Consider the following 8,194-nt stretch of genomic DNA (forward strand, 5'->3'; position numbering starts at 1 on the left):
ATCATTGCATTAAACCCATTATTGTCTGTGAAGGCAACATATAATTAACAATTTTTCTCATTCATAATTGTGTATTTTTCTTGTAAGTCACTCTGGATAAGAGCGACTTCATTGTTCTTCTGAACAGGCTGAACTGTGTTTGCATCTGTATGCAATTGCATTTTCACTGTCAACAAGTTCTCCTGTCAATCAAACACAACTTTTAGTTGGTCAAGAATCACTTTGCACAGAAGGAGCTGCAAGTTAAACATGACTAACAAACTGCAGAACTCTACAGCCAAATATTGCAAAATATATCGTTTCTATGAAAATACATCACCAGAACCTCTTTCAACCTACTCAGAACTCATGATGTGGTTTAGGACACAGTATGACTTGCTGTGTTAGTCGATTACTAATGACTAATGTCTTTGTGTTCTAAATTCTGGGGCTAAGCCAAAGCATTTAAAAAAGATTTAATTCCTGTTTTTTAAGACATACTATATGAATGCAGACCCCTAATCTCAGGCACCCAGTCATGCCACAACTAACTCACACCTGATTCGGATATAATAAGTGGAACTAGAACAAAAATGAATCGTGTGCCCTTGGGACTGGAAGGAAAGCCTTTGAGTAAGATGAGCAAGTAATTACATTGGTGGGGATGTGGAACGGCTGTGACATTGACTGAAGGCTAAGTGGTTTCATTTGCAGATGTAGCTGCAATATTTACTGTGAAACACTAACTGAATAAAAACATTGTGCAAGCATAAGAATCCCAACCATGAAACATGGTGGTGGTAGTATCACGGTTTGGGGCTGTGTCACTGCCACAGGACTATAATAGGCTGCCATCATAGACAGAGCTGTGAATTTTGGACTGTATCACCAAATTATACAAAACAATCTCAGGACATCTGTCCATAAACTGAGTCTCAAGAGAAGGTGAGTCTTGCTTCAAGACAACAACCGTAAACACACCATGAAGTCTACCACACGACGGCGGCAGCAGAATTTTGTGTTTTTAGATACAGCTTCTCCCACTGCACTTCCACTGGTTGTACACATTTATCACTACCCTTGAGATACTATTTCTCATTTAACAATAAATGAATGCTTTTATTTTACTTATTACTGATCTAATCTTAATCTAAAGTTATTTAGTTGTATTTTAAATGATAAACCTGAGGTTAGTAATTGTACAACAACATTGCATAACATGTTTCAACAAAGTTGCAAAAGGGGCAATTTACCTTTGTGTTACATCACTTTTCATTTTAGAACATTCAGTAATCATTTAGGAACTGAGGACATCAACTGCCATAGTTGTGAAAGTGGAATTTTGTCATATACTCTGCTCATAATACACCACACGTTTTCAGTGGGAGACGGGTCTAGACCCCAGGCAGGCCAGTCTAGCACCTGCATGCTCTTACTTGGTAAAATGCAGAATGTATGTAAGCAGAAACATCACTGGACAAAGTGTCAACATGGCAGCATATTAAGCTCTAAAATGTGTACGTGCCACTCAGCTATAATGGTGTTACCCACGCCATTTGCACTAACACTAATCCGGCCTACCATGACAGACACTGCCTTTTGAACTTTGCGCTGGTAACGGTCAGACCACAGCATGCATGTCCACTTAGTGTCAGTCCCTCTAAAATGAGAAGCACTAGATGTTGTGATATATGGCACGGATTGTGTTCATTACCAAGGGTTTTTTAAAAGGCCGTGTGTTTATATTCATCACAGAAGCTGTCTGAGAGACCGATGGTCACAGGCATTCAGTATTGTATTCAGTATTGTATTCAGTATTCAGAGAATGTGTTTTGGGAAATTCTGAAAAAATGGACACATATATCTGCCTTTTAAACCTAGAGCAGTTTCGCTCTGTCCATTCATACTGAAGTTAAAAGCAGTGATTCAGCCCAGGCTGCTTTCTGAATCAGGCACAGTGCAAGGCAGCAAGTCAGAATAGAGGTGATTTCCCTATATTAGTCTTAAAGGCACAGTAACAAAAAGAAACTGTTTAATTGTAAGGGGTAATACACACACACACACACACACACACACACACACACACACACACATTTTCTAAGCCGTTTCTCTCTCAGGGTCGTGGGGTGGGGTTTGGAGCCTATTCAAGCGGTCATCAGATGGAAGGCAGGATACACCCTGGACAGGTAGGTTGGAAAACAATCATGTGAAAATAAATTACAGCTGTTTTGGTGCATAAATCCACAGAAATGCTCACCTCAGGGGAAAGAGTTTGGGATATAGGACCTTTATTGTTGTTAGGAATTGCCAATCCTGTGTGAGGGTTCTATTTAGTGCAAAGATGGGAATGTGAAATTTCACATATATAATCACACATTTTAAATAAACAAAGACTGTAAAACAGAGGAACTTGAACTTTTCCCCTCACAGACCCTGCATGAACTGAGTCAGGTGTTCTACAGAAAAGGCTGTCCTCCGTTTGTTTAAAGTTCTGTGAAAAACAACTTCATCAGAAATTAATCATGCAACACGTAGCACCCCCTCCAGAGGCCAGAAGCTCTGCAATTTCCAGGATGAGATGTATGCAAGCGAGAAAAAGGAAGGAGACGCATAGAGCACAAACAATGGATTTCCACCCAGATTTCTAAAAAAAGAGTTCAGTTTAATGTTGCGTGAAAAATGTAACGTTCATTCTCCAGTTCATACAGTTCATACATGGCAGCTAAGCTCCAAAAACAGCCCGTTTTAAATATACTGTTCATGTGATGTCACGGAAACCAACACGTCCACATATATCCAGATATTCACCCTGCAGCAGGTTTGGACCATCCATTCACACTGAAGTTATAAGAAGTGTTTCAGTTGCTTTTAGAAGGCACCAATTTAAAAGTGCACCATTTACATATTTAAGTCATTTAAGGGAATTTGCAAAGTCGTTTAGAGTGCTTTGATGTCAAATGGTTCAAATAGACAAGCTGACTGCAACACAAATATACCCATTTTATTTACTATCCACAACCAGTGTACATACATGTGTCTTCTGTGTTCGACATGTAATTCTAATGTTTTTTATTATTTTTTAAACTGGTGGTAGTTAATAGTGTTGTGGGTAACACCTTTGCCTTCCATGCTGTAGAATGGAGTTCAATCCCCTGCCTGGGCACTCGCTCTACACTACACTAATCACAGTCTTCAGGCCAGACTTCTAACACTCCTATTTCCAACCAGAAAAAAACATCATACTGTAAGTCACTCTGGATAAGAGTGTCTGCCAAATGCTGACAATGGTAATGGAATGGAAAACAAGCTTTCTTAAAGAATATTTAGCCCTACAAAGTCCTGCATGGACCACTCCACCAAGAATGGATTTAAAAAAAATTGTAGACAAAAATCTTCTAAACTATCATGAAGTAACAAGAGTTCACATGGGTGATGATTGGAACCAGCCGTCTGAAGTTATTACATGAAAGAGTGGTGAATGTGCTGCCCAATGCTTGAGGTATTGTTTAGTAATAGTTTACTTTTACTCTGTCATTTCTCATTATTACACTATACGCTACACTACTACATTACACACACACTACATTATCATTTATGGACATCTATGATTTGATTGCTTTGCATGTGTGGATTGGATGGGTTGTTATTCATGTCAATAGCACCATCAACATTACATATAACACCTCAGAGCACACTTGTAGGTTCACAGAGTGGTTTTTAATAAATAAAATGGCTATATTGGTAAAATGGCTATATTAATAAATAAAATGGCATTATTTGATTTTTATAACCACTCCTGTAAAGAAACCTGAATCCTAAGTTTCTCTACAATTACTCATTTCACATCAAGAGCACTCTGAATGATTCAGTTCTACAGAAGTGTAGAGAAATGAACAGAACTTCCTTTTAACAGATGGTGGTGGACAGTGGACGGGGTCACAGATGAAAAATGCATTCCACAGCTCTTTTCCAGCTGATGAACAATGAAAGCAATTGATGAACCAGGATCGGTGTTTGTTTTCACGGTACAGACAAAGACCTCCAGGACGACATGCTCATATTTGCCCGCTGCTATTTGAGATTTACTGTTCTCTAAGACTGAATGAGTCAAAGCAGGTAGAGTTTGTCCATCAACAAGCTAAAGTGCTGCTCCTCTCTAGGCCTTATACATCAAACAGCCCTCAGCTTTACAAGATGTAGATAATAATGACTCATGTTGATTCAGAGGCAACACGGTTATTAAGGGGTGGAACTCAAGACCTGCAGAAAACCACTCACTCACTCAGGTACGTGGGTAGACTAATAAAAAGGGCTTGTCTGTGCTGGTCTATTGATTCCACTATGATATCTTTGACTATGTATTTATTATATGACTGATGAACTAACCTTAAGGTTAAGATGTCGCAGACGCAGTCAGATGGAATTTCAAACACAATGTCAACATATCAACTGTGTTATGAAATCATCTTAGTTAAATACATTCAAGCAAGCAAATTCGAGGAAAATCAATGTGTAGTATTCTTTAGAACTCTTTAGTACTTGAGTGATTCACTGTAATTAGAAGAAGATAAAAGACATGCACTCCAAAACTGGTCAGCATGATGCAAACTCTATGATTCAGTTTTCCGAGGACAATAATTCATGAAAAGATCATCTGCAGCCATTAGTACTATGAGTTTAATTCAGGATTAAACAGGCCTTCATCTACAGGCAAAGCCCATCCTGTCTGTGCTTGTAAATAATTAAAAGGCCAATATCCTACATTTGTCTTGCATTTACTCCCCTTGAGGTCCACTAACCAGTGTGGGGAACCAAAAACTGCCCTAAAGTCTGTCCTAATGTAACCATTTTCCAACTCCCTTTATTCCTTAGAATTAAACAGGCATATAAGCTTACATATACACACGGATGTAGGTAGATGGCCTCTGTTCTGGCTGCCCTGTATTGTGCCTCATCAAAAACATTCTGGGCTGAAACATTCCCTGTAACCTCAGCGTGAATGAACGGGTGGAGCTAAACTGCTGAAGTTGTTGGAAAGTGTTTCCAAAATGAAATGTATTTGCAGCTCACGGCTTGTGTTCCCTGCAGACGGCGAAGAAATCTCGCTCCACTTCTTTCGCCAGCACCTCTCCACTTTAGGGGGTTGTCTGTCTCCAAAGCGGGATGCAAATCAACCTGTCAATCTGTGTGGATTTCAAATCAATTTCAAATAAATGTTCTTTCCAAGCTATTTTTCCAATCTACTCTCATAAACTTATAAAAGTCAGAATACTTCAGCATTATGTTGGCTGGCTAGACTACACATCAACCAACAAGATCATCAGGTCATCAATTTCATTTAATTTGGTCTTTGTATTCGGTTTGGATCATACAGAACGGGTAACCCAGATCCAGCTGCTGTGTTGTTTGATTTATCTTGCCATTCTTGCGATATAAACTCATCCGCGACGTGTAAACATATCTACACTGAATATTTAAAGCCATTTGTTTCGTCTTTACTGAGTTTTTCCAGTTGTTGTTAAAATGACTGTGTCAGAAAGTAAAACTATCACTGCTTCCAGAGACTGGTCACTGCTCAGGTCACTGACAAAATGAAAAACCAACGTTGCATGAAATCACTTGGGAGTATCTCCTTTCCAAGTCCCCAAAATACCGTCTTCACTTTTATTTTCTTGTCCATCATTTGTAATCGATCCTGTGAGATGTTGTTTGGTGTTATCATGTGACGCGCGATCAACGTTTTCATTGGCTGCTTCACGAAACTTGTTCCACGAAGTTGAGATGCTTGCGGCTGATTTGCAGATGAGGTGCGGGATGCTTTTTATTATGTAGCCTACACTATATTGCCAAAAGGGTTAACCCTAACCCTAACCCTAACCCTAACCCTAACCCTAACCCTAACCCATTCACTTGCCCTTCCAATTCATTGAATTCAAGTGTTCCAATCACTTCCATGGCCACAGATGTATCAAAACAAGCTCCTAGGCCTGCAGACAAACATTTGTGAAAGAATGGGTCGCTCTCTAGAGCTCAGTGAATTCCAGTGTGGAATTTTCAGTCTCTGGCATGACGAATCATGCTTCTCCGTCTGGCAATCCGATGGACAAGTCTTGAAGCTGTTATAGCTTCAGACGAGCGAATCCTCTTGGAAATATAGCGTGAGTGCCGTTTAACGCAGATTAAAAGCAACGAAGTGCATTTACAGCGAGTCGATGTATGTAAACTTATCCTAACCCATCAGTTGGACACGTGGGTGCTATACGGGAGTTGCCTGCAAAATCTAATTGGGACTTAGTCTTGCTAAGTTGAAATTTATGTAAGTAATGCTTCTGTTTTTTTTTTTAAACATATTTTCCAAAACTTTCATAAGGTCAAACTTGGAAGGATGAGGATTTGAGTCGTTGATTATCACTTGTGGTGAACATTGAGTCTGAGTCATTTCAGTGTGTTATCATCCAAGCGTTTTCCCACCTGGATTTAAGAGCTGTGTTTAAATATTTAAGCTTGTGGTGGTGGTTTTCCATGTCGCACAGGAACATTTAAAAAGCGGAACCTGTGTTTCCTACGTTGAGTTGCAGACACAAATCATGCTAGCACATTTACATTTACAGTATTTAGCAGAAGCTCTGATCCAGAGCGCCTTACAAAAAGTGCTTTGTCTATCTAGAGAAAGCATCTAAAAGGTTCGAGAGAGAGCTACTCCTGAGCTCAGATACTGCTAGAAACAAAAGTCCATGTTGATACCCAGAGAAAAGAAAGCAGTGCGAGCCAAGAACAATAACTGCCCATCCGGAATCACAGCAAGACTTCTCGCCTCTACAGATGGAACAATCAGCGAGTTCTCGAATGAGATGCCAAGATCATGATGAGGACCTGTAGTTGCAGGGATGAATATCAGCTCAGTCTTGCTAGGATGGAGCTTCAAGTGGTGAGCCGTCATCCATGAGTCAGACATGCCGAGAACCTATGTGTCACAAGCTGAGAAAGAAAGCACTAGTTGAGTGTCATCAGCATAGCATTGATAAGAGAAGCCATGGGAGAATGTTACATCACCAAGAGAGCCAGTGTAAAGATAAAAGAGAAGAGCCCAGCACCAAGCCTTGTGGGACACCAGGATGTGGATCCTCTCCACGTTATCTGATAAGAGCGACCCTCCACATAAGACTTGAACCACTTCCACGCACAGCCAGTGATTGGTTGGTGAGGATTGTATGGTTGACCATGTCAAAGGCTGCTGAGAGGTCAAGAAGAGGACAGATGACAGTTTGGCACCAAATATGGAATCTTGGAATCTGAAAGATCCGGAGAGATTCTGTATGGGGCCATGGTCTCAAATCCCCGAGCACGTGTTCTCTAGTTTTACTAAGCATTGTGTCTTTGTGAAAGGAGGCTGCGCCCTTAAGTATTAATTGAAGGTGTGCCAGCAACTGTGGCCCAAATAGATTAGAGAAAAATATTAATTTCAATGTTAAGATTTAGTGGTACCACTTTAGAATAAGACTACCCTTATAAATTGTTCAAAATTAGTTGATTACTGGTTAATAATTAGCTCACAAACGCATTGAGCTTCATTAATAAGCAGTTATAACACATAAACTGTTTGGCTAATAGTGAGCCCACATTCATTTACACTGTTCAAGCTCAGGAGTTGCTGGTTACTGGTACTACTTATGTGTCCTTCATCAGTGAGCATTAAACCTGTCAGCTTCATCAAATTGTCATGTTCAATAACTAATTTCTAGCATTTTTATTTCTGTGTTTTAACTGTTTATTAATGATATTTAAGATGTTTATTATTTATAAATGATCTATTATTAACTAATAACCAACAATGAGCTCATTTTAAAGCATTTATAAGGGTAGTCCTATTCTAAAGTAAAGCTGATTTAGATTTTTCTTTTGTACCTTGTACTTCAAATAAATGTTATATTTTGAATGAAAGATATTAAAGAACACTCAAGGCAACACTCAGATTGAAATGCCCCTCATACCTGAATTCTTGAGGTCTTGCTGGTGTGGGTTCGCACCAGTTTCCTCCTTTTTGGTGATGCATGTAAAATCTACTTCAACCCTAACAGCTCCCTCTTTTGGAGAGTCTTTATCCTGCTACATGTCAGTGGGTTAGTTTTAAAAGGATGTCTACTCGTAGTATCTGGTGTTTTTTGGTTTAAACACTAGTTTCTGATTATATATCTTGGAGGTGGGAGGAGTTTTT

This window comes from Pygocentrus nattereri, chromosome 13 (genome assembly GCF_015220715.1).
Source record: "Pygocentrus nattereri isolate fPygNat1 chromosome 13, fPygNat1.pri, whole genome shotgun sequence".
NCBI classification, from domain to species: Eukaryota; Metazoa; Chordata; class Actinopteri; order Characiformes; family Serrasalmidae; genus Pygocentrus; species Pygocentrus nattereri.